The sequence below is a fragment of the Aythya ferina genome, assembly GCF_964211825.1.
Source record: "Aythya ferina genome assembly, chromosome: 2".
Taxonomy (NCBI): Eukaryota; Metazoa; Chordata; class Aves; order Anseriformes; family Anatidae; genus Aythya; species Aythya ferina.
In genome coordinates, this window is record NC_140297.1 from 377,388 (window position 1) to 391,192 (window position 13,805).

Consider the following 13,805-nt stretch of genomic DNA (forward strand, 5'->3'; position numbering starts at 1 on the left):
CCTCACTGAGAGCATTTTCAAAAGACTTAAGGACAATGCACTGACAGGCCTGCTCTTATTCACATGATTCTTCGAAGAATTCTAACCCTAATAGAACAAGGGCACAACAGACAATAGAATAAGAACATAATAGACTTGTGGGGCACTGTTTGCCTCTGCAGAAGACATTCTGACTCCTTCTCTGCAATGGCATACTTATGACACAAACAGGACACTAATTCTTTGAACAAAAGACAGGATGCAACTAATTACAACTTTGTGTACGATTTATGATGTTAAATACACCAGCACAGAAAGATGGCTGCAGTACTTGATAGAAGCATTCACTGAGAATTAAATGTGAAGGATTTATAGACAGCCTGACAGAAGGTATTACAGACAGCAATTCTCTCTTCCTCTTATCGTATTGTAGGCAATGTTGGTCACATCTCAAGAAAGTATACGGCATAATTAATAAAGATACAAATATAAGAAAACCAGCTATGAAATAATTATCTTATGAAGAGGAACTGAAAAAAGATTTTTTTTTTTTCAGGAAAAAAAAAGGGCTGTACACTTTTTGAGGAGAAAAGTGTACAGATTTAAGACTACTACTGAGACAAAACTAGGAGTACATTACCTTGTTACAGAAGATCTAGGTGACCACCAAAAAAACAGGGGGCAATAAAATCAAAATCAACATAAGCTTTTTCATGCAGCATATAGTTAGCCTATGGCACTTGCCAAGAGACATTAAAGATGTATAAATGCGTCAGTTACATATGGAGCATCCAGTTTTCTTGACCCTAAGACCACACAGCAAAAACTTTACATGCCATACAGCCAGAAGACACACACCACCACATACTTTAGAGGATGACTGAGAGAGGAAGTAGCCAGTAGTCCACAGAAAAGCTGTAACAGCAGATGTCTCATATGTTCCACCACACTCAGTTGGGACCCAACATGTAATACTGGAGACCTAGTGTTGGCATTCCTGGCAGTCCCTGCTTGTTTGTTTCCAAAAAGCAAAGCCCACAGAACAAAAGCCGAACTCTACTGAGAACTAACACAAACCTTCTGTGAGGGGCAGCTTATTGCTTAGCACTAATCATGAGATATTTGAAAGACTGTTCTAGGGAGGTGGCAGTGTATTGGACTATTTTTTTTAATAAGCACTATGAAATATCAATAACGTCCCCAATCTGCTGTCACAAAGCAAAGAGCAAGTGTCAGTTGGGAAATGTAGTTAAAAGCAAAGGTACCTCCACAGGGAAGGATTAGTCAGACAATATTCATCAGTGTCATTCAGCATATGGGAAATTAATACAAAATCACCTCTAGTAAACTGGAGTGTAGGACAGATCTATTGTATCAAGACCTAAACAACATCTTATTAAGACAGATTCATTCAAATAATGTGTGTACTGAAATGCAAGGAACAATCTAGGAACAAAGGATAAAGAACATCCCCCTAAAGCAAGAGATTTTATCTTGAAAAGCAGAAACTCTGAACTGGAAGTAGGGACCACAGTGGGAAAACAACTCAAACCGAATTACCTATCCTACTGTGGCAAAGAGAGTCAGAGAAACTCTTGGATTTATGAAGAGAAGAAACTAAGGAGAGAGGGATGATTTTCTCCACATGCCTTTGCCACTAGAGAAGTCCATGTGGGAACACTGGGTAAAGTAGTGTCAAGTACAATTCACAGAAAAGTTGAAACAATCCAGAGGTCTGAAACATGTTGACCATGAAAGTCTTAAATAATGCAACATATTTAATGAACTAAACACAATGTTTTGAGTTGACACCATTGTGCTGTTTAAGTACATTCAGTGTAAGTACAAACAAACTCACGAAATTTCAGGTACTGAAGGACTTTTAATTTATATAGGGAAGGTAAAAAAAAAAAAAAAAAAGAACAAGAACAAGAACCGGCGGCCAAAAGCTGTCACCATACAAACTATGCTACTGTCCTGGTTTCAGTTAGGACAGAGTTAATTTTCCTCCTAGTAGCTAGTAGGGTGCTGTGTTTTGGCTTAGGATGAGAAGAGTGCTGATAACATGCTGATGTTTTAATTGTTGCAGAGCAGTGCTTACACCAAGCCAAGGACTTTTCAGCTCCTCACTCTGTCCTGCCAGCAGGCAGGCTGGGGGTGCAGCAAGAGCTGGGAGGGGACAGACCCAGAGCAGCTGACCCAAACTGGCCACAGGGGTATTCCATCCCATCTGGGGTCATTCTAAACAATATATAGGGGTGGCTAGCCAGCGTGGGAGGCCAGACTGCTCAGGGATAGGCTGGGCATCGGTCAGCGGGTGGCGAGCAATTGCATTGTGCATCACTTGTTTGTACACATTATTGTTAGTAGTACTATTATTATTATTGTCATTATTTTCCTGACTTAATAAACTGTCTTTATCTCAACTCACAGGCTTCACTTACCCGTTTCTCTCCCCTATCCCAGAGAGGGAGGGGGGAGAGTGAACGAACAGCTGTGTGGTGTTTAGCTGCCGGTCAGGTTAAACCACAACACCTACAAAGCATTGCCACATAGCACATTCCAGCTAGGAGCACAGCGAAAAAAAATAAAATAAAATTGACATTCCTCTCAGACAATTACAATGGCACTCTCTTCTACATAAGCACAACTGGCACTGCTGGAACCTGCACCCCTTGCCTGTAGGACAGACAGAATATAACAGACATCACTAACAGAATACTTACAGAATCAAAGAAAAGTGGTTAGTGTAGTGTGTTTACATGGCAAGGTTTTGGTAGTGGGGAGCTGCAGGGGTGGCCTCTGTGAGGAGAAAGCAGAAGCTGCCCCATGTTAGGTAAGGAACAGTTCCAGACAGCTCCAAAGGGACCCGCTGCTGCCCAGAGCTGGGCCAATGAGCAATGTTGTTTGCCCCTGGGAAAGCAGAGAAAGGGAAAAAACTGCTGCACAACAGCAGCTGGGTGAGAGAGCCCTGCAGACACCGAGGTCAGTGAAGGGGGACAGGAGGTGCTCCAGGCACACAGCAGCAGTTCCCCTGCAGCCTGTGCAGGGAGAGGCCCCTGGTGGAGCAGGCTGTCCCCCTGCACCCATGGGTCCCACCTGGAGCAGATCTTCATGCTGCAGCCCCCCTATGGGTGGAGGAGCCCCCGGTGGAGCAGGTGGATGTGGCCTGGAGGAGGCTGCAGCCCATGGAGAGCCCCCACAGGAGCAGGCCCCGGGCCGGAGCTGCAGCCTATGGAGAGGAGCCCACATGGAGCAGGGGGCTGGGGGGAGCTGCTGCCCACCCGTGGGGGACCCATGCTGGAGCAGTTTGGGACTGGGGGATGGACCCCGTGGGACTGAGCTGTGTGGGAGCAGTGCTTGAGGAGCTGCTGCCTGTGGGCAGCCCCCACAGGCTCAGTTTGGGAAGGATGGCATCCCGTGGGAGGGACCCCACAGGGAGCAGGGGCAGGTGAAGGAGTGGCAGAGACAAAGCATCAGGGACTGACCACAGCCCCACTCTTCACAAGAGCAACTCAGGCTGTCAATTCATGAAAATCAAGCAAACCCCATTTGATGACCTCTGAGTAACACCTCCTGAACAAGACCTACTAGCCACTATCTATGTTACAAACATGTTATGGATAACACAACAATAATTCTGTAAGCCAGAAGAAAAAGTATGAAAGTTGCAGTTATTTGCCTGTTTCTATGCACTTACGACATTTCTGTATAAATTAAAAACCTGAATAATTCCTGTGGTGTAGTGCCAGAACTCTCAATGCTTTATATTTTTAAGTCAGAACCATTCAATTCCTCCAATCCCACCCTTCCAGAAAAGCTAAGTTGCTTGAATGCTATTCAATTTAAGGGGAGATCAGCAAATTCCAGGCGTTAACTCAAGTACTCTGGAAACCACTGTGGCAATATCACACTGGAAGAGAAGTGAGCTCCAAGTGATTAAGAGTACTGAAGTTTAAAGTTAACACCTTATCTTTAATTGAGATTAAGATCAATTAAAAGAGTTTTAATACATAAACTCTTCTGATTTCAGACAGGGTTGTGGAGCAAGCTGTCTGCAGAAAGTCAGACTGAATTAGCAGGTATACTCTGCATTAACTTTAATATCAATGGCTTCTAACAAGTTACTCATCATAGAGGACACAGCATTTGACAGTTACTGGAAGGGAAACAAATAGAATGGTGAATCAGAGCTGAAAAGGAAATAAACTTTCCTAGGCATTAGTTAGAAAAAGCATTTTGCCATATTTGCTGTCTTGCATTCAATAGGTACCCTGAACCAACACCATCCACAAGTACAAACACAAGTAAGAAAATCAAAAACGAGCTTCCTCTGATTAACAGATTATTATTCTCATTGCCTTTACTTACAATTTATTTTGTCAAGGCCCTGCAGTCACACACCTTTTTGTCTGGTCCCCCCTCCACCAAGTATCCTCATCCTTCTGTAATTTGGAGCCTGAATGACAGGAACTATCAAACTGCCTTCCTAAAAGGCATACCGTTAACCAGCAACAGCTGTAAACTGGATTCGAGTGCCCACTACCTTTAAGAAAAGGCCAAAGTGAATGGTCTTATAGTCATCCTTGTATTCAGAATCCAAGAGAACATTCAGTTGAACAGAAAAGGACAGAATAGTAACAGAAAACATAATCACAGAAAAGTAAATGCACTGAAAATAAAGCTAGACAACTCTAGACCAGGAAAATGGAACAATTCCTTCCAGTGAAGATAACTTAACATTGAAAAAGCAGACATAATAATTTGTATGATTTTCTAAGACTATTTAGCCCAAACTACTGATTCCAATTGACTGGAAAAACATTCAGTATTTGCCTTGTTTTCCTGTTCTTTTTTTTTTTCTTTTTTTTTTTTTTTTCACGTATCTAGTACTATTCAGAGACAGGATGCTTTGGTGTGACTTAGTGCAACACAGTTCTTAGGTTCATGTAAGTCATGATCAGTAAACTACTAATAGTAACTCTCTGTACCAGACTTTCCTTAGCTCAGCCAACAGATAAAAAGCCATGTCCAAAGTTCATAACTATGCTGCGGCAGACTAAGCAATATGGTTGTCAACAGGCCAAACAAGATGGCAATAACAAACATAATTTATCTTAAAATCAGAAAGTTATACGTTAGTCTACTTGTTTCCAATGCAAAATAGGTTTTGTTTTACTAGTAGGCACTCTACCAATGAAATGACCTGTCCAGGCTATAAAAGGCAAAAAGGCACCGATCCAGCTGTAGGAAAGCGAAAGTCCCTTACAGATGTATTGTGCATTGGCTGAGGAAAAGATAGGTGGATGAAGCTGGTTATTTACTAGTGGAAGCAACAAGAGGATTGGAACTAATGGTAGAAAGTAGACTGGAGAGTCAGATCTGAGTACCTTATCACAGAGATGACCAGTGCATATCCAGCAACAGCAGGCACTAGAGAAGCCTAACAGCTGGTAAGAGCTAACCAAGCTAATTTAAATCTCTGTAAAACACAGGGCAACCCTATAAATCAATAACCATCTGACATGAACTAATCACATTTACTTGTAGCTACTTGGATAATAAGCCACCTGAGAGAATATCTGCTACTTCATCTTCTTCATTCTTTCCTCTATTAGGCCTGCTCTTAGCAACTGCATTCTCTAATATTACTTGATCTGAACCAGTCTACTTTGCCTCATCATCTGCGTCCCTGACAGCAGTAGTAGAAACTATCAGAAGAGAAGCTGACTAATAAAAAGACCAGATGAGATCAATAGCAGCTAGAAGGCAATTCAGAACTTATTTCACAAAATAACATTTTCCAGATGTCCAAATATTTTCCAGTATCAATATAAGTCACATTCTTCCCACCTAGAACAGGTCACTTTTCAAAGGGCTAAAACCTACCTGTACCCAACTAGGTAGATGATGAACACCTGGAGTCACCTCTGTATAGACCAAGAGTGAACAGCAAACTTATCCAACAGGATGGGGCACGAAACCAGATATTATGTCATGATGAATTAGCAGAAGATATTCTAAACGACCTGAAGCAGGAACAGCTTTAAGACAGCAGGCCGAAGATGCATTTGGATCCAGCTCTGAAAAAAGAAAATACATACGGAGTGAGAGAGAAGCAGTATATAATAAAAATAGAACTTCCTAGAACAGACCAACCCATGAGACACTTCAAAGACAGCACAAGTCAAAGGAAGAGAAAGAGAGAGAGAAAGATCAAGAAAGGAAAGATGCAACAGACAGCGATTAAAGACTTCCCGGCAGACAACTGCAGACAGGTGCACATCCATGTTGCCAGTAAGGTACTTTTGCCCAGGCACTAGGCCACATTTACAAGCTATTCAACTTTCAGACTGAAGCCAGCTTATATTTGGGAAGGTGGGAGAAAATATGGAAGTACAACACTTGCCTATAATCTGTCAACATGTTGAGGCTTACTTTAGTAAGAACCACAGAATGGTTAAGACTGGAAGAGATCCCTGCAATTTGTCTAGTCTAAACGAGAAGCAAGGGTACTTTCTCACATGGATGTTCTCAATTACATTTCTGCCCTATGACATCCCTGGCAACCTTGGGAAAGAAGGCCAGCTCAGGAACTTTAACCAAGTCAGCTTGCTTTCACTCTTAAAAAATTGTATCTTTAATGGCTGTCAGACTACCATAGCATCTCAGCAGGCACTATCAGCTGCCTTGGTAGGCTGGCGAGAGTGTTGTAGAGTAGGATAACTAATGATCCCACAGATCCAGGGTACAGTCAGGCAGCTTCAGTGGATACATATTCATGACAGGTCCCTGAGCAGGTGAGCCGAGGTAAGAAGGAAAAGACAGCTGCTCCTTGGGAAGAGCTGAGCCAGCTGTACCTGTCCATACAGAACAGTGTTCTTTTTGACATCTCTTCACTGTAGGTGATGAAGGACAGAAGCATTACAGCAGAACAGATGTGAACACCAGCACTCACAGCATTCATGGGCGTAAGCCCACACCTAGTGATACAGTTAGGAGCAGCTGTTCAGAGAAGAGATAGGCAAGAAAGGGAAATACAAGCATCACAATGCCAGGCTAGGCAGTGCTGGTCAGCATAAGAGCAAACAGCTCCATTAGGGACTGTAACAAGGCTCTCAGTTCAGCAAGGCCAAAACAGGGGCAGAAAGATTATGGTGAATTCTACTTAGAATAGAGACAAAGATAAGGAAGGATAGAGTCTCAGAAAGCAGCGGCTGAGTTAGAACACAGCAATGGAAGCAGTGCAAGGAAGAAGGGCTGGGCCAGGAGAGCAAAGTGAGAGAGTACATGAGGTACAGAAAGGAAAATCACTGCAGCACTGCAGAAAAGGAGGAAACCAAAGGCTGACAATGCCACGAATCTCACCCTCACCCTGCCTGAGGAGCAGGGCCAGGCTGGGAGTTTCTTCCCCACAGCCAGAAAGCAGGAGATTCTGCCAGGGAAGAAGGGCTGGTTTCTCATGGTGGTGTCCCTATGGTGAACAATAGGTTGTTGATTGTTCCTGAGGCAGCACCAGGGAACTGGTTATTTTCTGAAGCAGCAGGACTCCTCTGGATGTGCAGTGCTATTAAGTTGGTGTCTCCAAGAAGCGCAGTGCTGACAATACCAGGTCACAGCCTGGATGAAGGCTAGGGCTTGGAAATGACCTAATCTCCTAGCAAAGTAAGCAGCACAGAGCAGCAGCTTCCAAAAAAAACAAAAGTCTCTCCAGCAGGAATTGGCACAGAGGATCTCTCTCCTTAGGTGGGTGTCTGTGCTTCTCAAAGGGGAGGTAAGGAGAATCAAAGAAGCTCTTGCTCCCCACCATCCTGAGGAAAGCCAGCAAAGTAGATGTTGCATCGCAGTTTGGCTGTTGATCTCTTCTGGAAGGAAGTTCAGGGAGCATGGGCCTTCCTGGAGTGTCAATCTGCATAAGGTAGGAGATTATGAAAATCACCAGTCACCCCAGGATATGTGCCAGAAGTCTCCACTTCCAATGAGTGTTTTCCATTCAAGGGCAGAGGTTAGTTTCACTCAAAAAATGATTTAAAAGTGTTAGTGGGAGACCAGTTCCAGGGGTAGATGCACACAGGGTCCTCCTCCACAGGTCACGCTGAGAGGGGAAATGGAAGAGAGTTCAGGACCCAGGGGACAGGAGGGAGGGAGAAAGCGGCAACCTCCAGCAGCAGGTGGTGCCAAAGTGGGAGTCAAGGAGATGCGGGCCATACAGAGCAGCGGTCAGATTTGGGTCAGCTTGTTTTCAGTAAGTATCTGGGACTACGTGTTACCCTCTGAAAGAAAACTGGGGCCAGCTCAAAGGCAGCATGACAAATAACTCCTTTTTTATTTGAGCGTGTCTCCCGCACGCAGAAGGCTGGATGCTCGCGGAGCGCTGCAGACACCCGTCAGCTGGCTGCGAGGCAGCGCTGGGGCGCAGCGTGTCCCCGGGGCCAGGGTCTGGGGAAGGGGACCCTCTGCTCCACAGGACCCCCCCACGGCGGCCTGGGCGAGCGCTCGCCTCTCCGATGGGAGGACCCGACCGCGCGCAGGAAAAAGCTCCCGAGGGGGCTCGCAGCCCCCGTTTGGGGGCGGCAGACGAGCGCGGGGCTCCCCCTCTCCACCTGCCTTCCCCGCCGCGATCTGACCGGCTCCCTCCGACACGGCGAAGCCGCCGCAGCCCGTTCCGGGGGTGTGGGGGGCGCGCGACAAGAAAACCGCTGGGGGCCAGGCCGGCGGCGGCGCCGAGCCCGAGCCCGAGCGCGACGAGCAGGGGCAGCGCGGCGGAGCCGAGCGGGGGCGGCGGAGCGGCGCGGAGGGGGCACGGGCGGGCGGCGCGGTCCGCTCCCTCGGGGGCGGCGAGGGCTCCGCCGGTCCCCCCCCCGCCGGGAGCGTCCCGCGGGCAGCGGCGGAGCGCGGGGTCCGCGCCCGGCGCCGGGGTGCCGCCGGCGGGGGGCAGCGGCCGGGCGGAGGCGTCCCGCGGCCGGAGCTCCCGCGGGCGCCCGGGGCGGGGTGGAGGCGGGCGGATGGCCGGGGCGAGGGGCGGCGGGGCCGGGGGCGAGGCGCTCACCGTCCCGTCCACGCTCCTCCTCCCCGCCGCGCCGCTCTCCCGCTCGCGCCGGGGCCGCCGCTCCAGCACCGGGCGCGGGGCGCCTGCGCGGCGCTGCGGAGAGCGGCGCAGGGACCGTCTGCAAAGTGCGCGGCAAGCGCCCCCCGCGCAGGGCCGGCAGCGCGGCACCGGGGCCGCCTGCACGGGGCTGGGACCGGGACGGGCCCCCTGCCCGGCCGCGCTCCGGCCTTTCGCGTGTTAGCGCCGCTTCGGCTGCAGGGTCCGGCGGCTCCGCGGTCCCCGCGACCGCTTCGAACCCTCCGGGGGGGGGGGGCGCGGAGCTCCTCCTGCAGACGGGCGGGGACAGCGGCCGCGCTGCTCCCGGCCCCGGGGCGCCGCCGGCCCCGCAGCCGCCGGACAGCGCTCCGGCGAGGGGCAGCCTCGGGAAACGGCCGGGCAGCTGCGGGCCCGCGGCCACGGCCCCCGCCGCCCGTCGCTCCCCAGCACGCCCGTCGCTCCCCGCCCCAGCCCCGCCGCCACCGCCCCCCTCCCGCAGCCCCCGTCCCGCAGCCCCCCTCTCACCGCCGCAGCGCCCCTCGCTCACCGCCTGGGCGCCCCTCGCTCCCACAGCGCCACCCGCTCGCCGCCGCAGCGCCCCTCGCCCCGCCGCAGCCCCCTCGCCGCCGCAGCCGGCCCCGCCGCCGCGGCTCTCGCGCGCACCACAGCGCCTCCGCCCGCCGCCACCCGGCCCGGCAGCGGCGGCAGCGGCCCCGCCGCCGGCCGCGCTCCCTCCGCTCCCGGCCGTCGGGCGGCTCGGGCTCCGCCGCACAGCCGGCCCCGGGCCGCCCGCCCTGCTCCGGCCACCCGGCGGCCGCGCCGCTCGCCGCCCGCTCCGCCCACCCGCACCCACCCGGCGGCGGGGCCGGGGCCGGGGCGGGCAGCGCCGGGAGGGGAGCGAGGGCCGCGGGGCAGGGCCGGGGGCCGCCGGCTCCGGAGAGGTCCCCGGGGGTGCGCTCAGCGCTTCTGCCCCGTGCCGAGCGAGGGTGGCCGCGGGCACCGCCAGGGCACCGAGCGACCGGCACACGGCGAGAGATTCGGGACTGGTATTGCCCAGAGTAGCCGTGCTTTAAAAGTGAACGCGGGAAGAGAAAGGCTTCGAAGCATGTGTAACATGTCAAATCCAAAACTCGTCTCTGCCAAGAATTATCACCCTAAATTTGCCTTTTTTTTTAATTTTTTTTTTTTTTTTGGTACTAGCCCTTAAGTGAGGACGCTGGGTCTGGTGGGCTGTAGATCTGATACAGTATGCCAGTAATAATGAGAAAATACAAGGAACGTTAGTGAATATCCAGTGGAAAATATGTATGAAACACACTTTCAAGGAATAATTTGAAGAGGCACTGAAGAGAGTCTGACTTAAGTTGGAGAAGCACTGGAAACAATGAGGGGTGAGCAGGGGAGTTAGTATCGGATGGGCACAGAGTGAGTGATTCTGTGTGATGCTCCAAAGAGCTATGAGAAAGGGGTAGAGGGAAACAACTTAGTTTAAAAGGAGTGTCAGATGAGCAGAAGCCAAGCAATATTTCCAACTCCAGGTGTTCAGAAATGGTGTAAGCCTAAAAACGAAAATAAAATCTTGGAAAGATTATGAGGTGGATTCATATCTTACTGGGTATTTTCAAATTGGGGATATATATTGATGTGCCTTCAGAATGTGTTTTTCCTGCATGTCATACATGTATTCTCAAGCTTTTCACAGACTCACAGAACTGTTGACGCTGTCAGGGTCCTCAGGGTCCCTCTGGTCCCAGCGGTGCTCCAGCAGCCCCCAGAGCTGGTGCCCAGCCCCAGGGGCAGGCGCTGCTGGAGCTATGCAGGGAGCAGCCCCCAGCCCCTCTGGGGGCAGCCTGGGCCAGGGCTCCGGCCTCCTCCCAGCATGGCCGTGCTGCTGGGGGGCAGGGGGAGCCTCCTGGGCTCCAGGCTGGGCCCGGGGCCTCTCGGCACCTCCCTGCAGGTGCTGCCGGCCATGGCTGGGATCCCCGGAGCCTCCTGTGCTCCAGGCTGAGCAGCCCCAGTTCTCCCGGCTTCTCCTCACAGCAGAGGGGCTCCAGGCCTTGCAGCATCTCTGTGGCCCTACACTGGACTCCAGTGTGTCCAGGTCTCTTTTGTACTGGGGTGGCCCAGAGCTGGACCCAGCCCTCCAGGTGTGGCCTCACCACTTCCAAGAAGGATCACCTCTCTTGACCTGGTAGCGATACTTTGCCTAACGCAGCCAATAACACTGTTAGCTGCCTTCTTGCCACAGCTGTTTGCACTGGAAATACAGTAGTAAATATAAAGTTTTTTGCATTACCTGTAGTCCAGAAACTGCCATCTTTGAGCATCCTGGAAGAAAAGGCTTAGAATGCATATTGAGAAGATATGTAAGGGCTGTGTATATCCAGGAAAGATAATCTGATACAGGAATGCAAGAGAGAGTGACTACCTTTGCCTAAGGGACATGACTCATGAGGGCCCCGAGATGGTGTTGTAAGAAAGATTAGGTGGCTCAGACCAGGACCACTAGCAGGAAACTAAGCAAGCAAGCACAGCTGTGTTTTGAAGTACTGGAAAGTATGTTTCATGAGCTATGTGACTAGGTAATTCTCGAAGCTCAATAATAGAGCAAGTTCCTCAGAAAATAAGTCTTCATTCTGGAGTAAAGAATAGAGGACTGTGCTGAGAAAGAATACTTTGATTTTGACAGGGAAATATGTACCTGTTGATGAGATTATATTGTTCTCAGTATCTGGTCATCTGATTTTGACCTACAGTAACTCCAAACCTTGCCTATGGAACAGCCTAGACCACCTGCAGGTTATTTTTACACATTCCAGAGTGCCAGCAACAAGCTGTGAACCACTTTGCAGTGGGAAAATTCAGAATGCTGTTGGCTGTGACTGAGATGTCTGCAGCCATTCTAGGGATTATATGTACACAACTGAGCTGCTTAGGACTGGCAGGGGAGTAGAGTGGCAAACCATGCAGGTTGCCCAGATGAGAGGGGCTGCACATCCCCCTTACCTGGAAAGGTCACATTATTTATATTCCAGAGTCTTGGAGAAGATTGATGTACACGGTAAGGGTTAAGCAAGCCTGTCTTGCACATCCAGAGGAGCAAGTTACCCCTACTGCAACTGAAGACAAGAAAGAATATTCAAGTACATGGAGCGTGAAGAAAGTGAAGTATACACAACAGTACATGTACCTGGAGCACAACAGAATAAACACAGTTGCAGACACAACAGACAGCTAATGAGGGCATGCATTTTCTGAGTTTTACAAAGTTGAATTTTACACTCACAGTGATTTGTCTTCTTGACCAGTCCATGACCCCGGTACAGTCCAAGAATTCTATGTCATGACCTTCATACAGTTCATCATCTCTGGCTGAACTAAAGAGCGTCCTTGAAAAAGACCGTTCCTTCTTTTCAGATAATGACATAAAACGTTGGTGCAGGGTCAAATCATAAGTACCTCTGACTCTTTTATTCTGTTTCTGACAGTAGCTAATAATGAATGCCTAGAGAAGACCATAAAACAGGGCAGACCTATAGCAGTAGCTCCTGCCATGCTGTCCTAGCTCACAGTATTTTTTGATTCAGAGACCAACTGTGACAGAGGTGTTGGCTTTGTACTTAATAGCCTTTGATCAATTTCTCTTTTGCAATTTTCATCCACTATTTAGTCATGAAATTTAAGCCCATGAAGGACAAATAATTCTGCCTGTACGTATGACAGGTCACTTCATATGGGACCCCAATGATCTCTGTAACAAACCAGACAAATTCTAACTTACTAGAAAAACTACTGCTTTGTAATTTCACTAGTTAATCACATCACTATAAGCATATGCCTATTTTCAGCTGAAATTATTTGTTTCAGTTCAAAGCTGTTGGTTCTGGTGCTTATCCCTTAACCCCACCCAATTAAAAATCTCTTTAGCATCCAGCATTTTTAGTCAGTTTATGTACTTGTACACTCCAATCAGATCACCTCACAACTTTTATGCAATGAAAGTTCCGCATCTCTCAGATTTCAGAAAGCTCTGCATCTCTCAGGGGCGTTATTGCTGTCTCAAATCAACAACACTTGTTTCCTCAAGATTGTCTACCTGTATAAATCCATTATTTCATATCTTAAACAGTAAACTTTTCAGGGCTGTGAGAGCTCTGTATTTTAGAGCCTAAAATAGTGTGTCCTGGTTAAATTAATGCCAATTGGCAACCTAATCGCCATCAGTACAAATTCTTTTCAGACTTACTTTTCTTTTTGTTACATCCTTTCTGGGGAAGTGGTATGCCTTTATTTACACCAAGCATGTAACTGTATTTGAATGTTTTAAGACAAAATCTGTTTTAATAACCTTACTCTGCTACGCACTACTTTCTGGTGTTACCCTTTCTTAATACCTGTTTCCACAGTACACATTTTTTATACCACATGCAGGTTTTGTCAATAGAGATCTTACATTTGCTTGCAAAACATCAATTAAAAGGTCAAACAACAATGGGTGACGAGCTGCCCCCCCTTCGACCTAACGAGAAGCGCCCAAATCCAACAACTGGCTCTTATTTGATATGCCAAACAATTCTGAACTCACTTGATTCATTTGTTCTGTAACTTCACAGATTGGTTGACGTTGGTAGAATGGTCCAACCCCTGCTCCAACAGGGCCACTCAAAGCAGGCTGCACTGGGCATCTAGGTGGCTTTTGAAGATTGGCAAGAAGTGAGACTCCACAACCTCTCTGAGCATC

The 13,805-nt window shown here is 49.0% G+C and overlaps 1 protein-coding gene across 3 annotated transcripts in view; it reads right to left on the bottom strand.

Moving 5' to 3' along the window:
• The window catches only part of SMARCD3 (SWI/SNF related BAF chromatin remodeling complex subunit D3), a 91,319-nt gene extending 82,254 nt beyond the window's left edge, over nt 1–9,065 (bottom strand). The window contains exons 1-3 of one of the 3 annotated variants that reach the window (XM_084511986.1): nt 9,029–9,065; nt 7,354–7,888; nt 5,869–6,062 (exon numbers count right to left, since the gene is read on the bottom strand). The gene's annotated coding sequence lies outside the window, so the exon portion shown is untranslated. Of the gene's footprint in view, nt 1–5,868; nt 6,063–7,347; nt 8,980–9,028 lie in introns of those variants that run through there. The other 2 variants (XM_084511996.1, XM_084511985.1) reach the window with 2 other exon arrangements.
• Between the last annotated feature and the right edge of the window lie 4,740 nt (nt 9,066–13,805).